Consider the following 2,154-nt stretch of genomic DNA (forward strand, 5'->3'; position numbering starts at 1 on the left):
CAAATAAAGGAAATAAGGTCAGGAACGTGGACCCCCCCCCCCAAGTGCCACAGCGGGTCTAAGGTACTTGCAGCGCAATGCTATAGGCGTCACTACAGACCCGGGTTAGATCCCGCAGGCTGACCTCGGTCGTCATTTAACCCTCTAAGTTTATTTAGTTTTAAAATGTCTCTCTCCTGGAAATGCGTGTGAGTAAGAACAAAGTAAGCTTTAGTGTCACATTCTCTGGTCAATTCTATGTACGGCAAAAACTATCAACATTTGATCAAATCTGGCAGCCTTTCCTCTCTTACTTGGACCATTCGGCGCTGTGAATTGTACTTTTTAACGCACTCTCAATTGTAATATTTTAATCCACCTTTGGGCAGCATGTGCTGGCACCGCCCACCCAGCAGTCGGGAGGAAACAAGGGAAGGTAAAAGGGGGAAGAAGTGGGGGAGGATAAAGGGGGGAATAATGTGGGGGTGACACCTACCCTCTTCTTTCTACCTGTCCTTGTTCTGTATGTCTTTTTTATAATATTTTTTTGTACCCAGAACTCTGGGTCTTTTTGTTTCTGTCTGCTCTTTTATGTTTAGATAAGAATTGTATACCTGTCTTTTATACCTATACACCATCTTGTGTGTGTTCAATAAAAATATATTGAACGAAAAAATAAATAAAATAATAAAATTCTATGTACGGCAAACAGGTCATGTATATTTTGGAGGGTCAGGGTTGGTCAATCAAATGATGTTTCCACTCCCCATGGGAACATGGTCTGGACCAGGGTAAAACTCAAATCTAAAAACCACCAACCATATTCAGACGATAGACTGATGTCGTCATGGCAACACTGGAGGGGCGTGAAAAGCATTAAGGAGGAATTAAGGGGGGGGGGGGGGGGGGTGTGATAACATGTGCGAAACACTAATCCTGCTGGACAATAGTCTGGTGGGAGATAAAGACAGTGCAGACTTGGAGTGACAGCTTTAGATAGGCTCCATTAGGACTGGGATAAGGACTTAGCCAGGACTCACATTACAAAACAAAGTGCGATCCTTGTTCCTCCTCAGACGAGGAGGAGAACGAACGTTACACCCTGACTGATTGGTTTTCTTATTTTGTATTATAAAATATTTGTGAAAACCTCAAGGCCCTGTGATTATAGCCCACTGCAGAGGATTTATATTCACGCATTGACCGAGGTGTTTGTCTTCTCTTTTTCAGGGTCTTTTTTAATGAATACATTTTTATTTAACTAGGCAAGTCAGTTAAGACAAAAATATTATTTGCAATGACTGCCTAACCCGGCCAAACCCTAACGACTTTAGGCCAATTGTGCACCGCCCTATGGGACTCCCAATCACGGCCGATTGTGATGCAGCCTGGAATCGAACCAGGGTCTGTAGGGACACCTCTAGCACTGAGATGCAGTGCCTTAGACCGCTGCACCACTTAGTGGAGGTCCTGGGGACCAGGGCCCTGAAGAACCTGTACAGCTAAAATGTACAGAGAAAGTTGGGGAAAGGTGAATGATGCCCCTCTTTCCCAGGGTGACCTAGTGGAGAGATGGGACCTCCAGGGGATACTGGCGTTGGGTTTCCTACACCTAAGGCCAGTTTAAATCTGTTGTTAGGGGTGACTTCTACCTCTTTTCTATCATACGATCTCTAGTGATCTCTCTAGTAATCTCTCAGACTCTAACCCTAACTTATCCTGTGTCAGAACACCTAGGGTGATAAAGGAAACCAGGGAAGACCTGGACCCACCAGTCCCATGGGTATGAGTGAACCAGGACGGCCGGTAGGTTCACAGCGTTCCTTAGATTTTATGACAAGATATCTTTTTTACGTCAATGCTTGACAGCCCTCTTGTAGAATTACCCTGCAGTGTGTCAGGATGTCCACTAGGCGGGGACATATTGTAAATAATTGAGCTTTGCTCTTTGCTGATGGATAGAAATTATTTTGATCTTCTTTAGTATGTCTACTAGGGTCTGATTGGTCCTCCAGGGCTTCAGGGAACGCAAGGGTTCCCAGGAGAGGGTCTACCAGGGCCTAAGGTGAGACACCATCACTAGCTGTTCAACCCACTGATTAGTCTAGCTTGGATATGTACTGTATGTGTACGCTATGCTGTATGTGAGATATGACATGTACTGGAGTACTCTCA

This window comes from Salvelinus sp. IW2-2015, linkage group LG30 (genome assembly GCF_002910315.2).
Source record: "Salvelinus sp. IW2-2015 linkage group LG30, ASM291031v2, whole genome shotgun sequence".
In the NCBI taxonomy this organism is placed as follows: Eukaryota; Metazoa; Chordata; class Actinopteri; order Salmoniformes; family Salmonidae; genus Salvelinus; species Salvelinus sp. IW2-2015.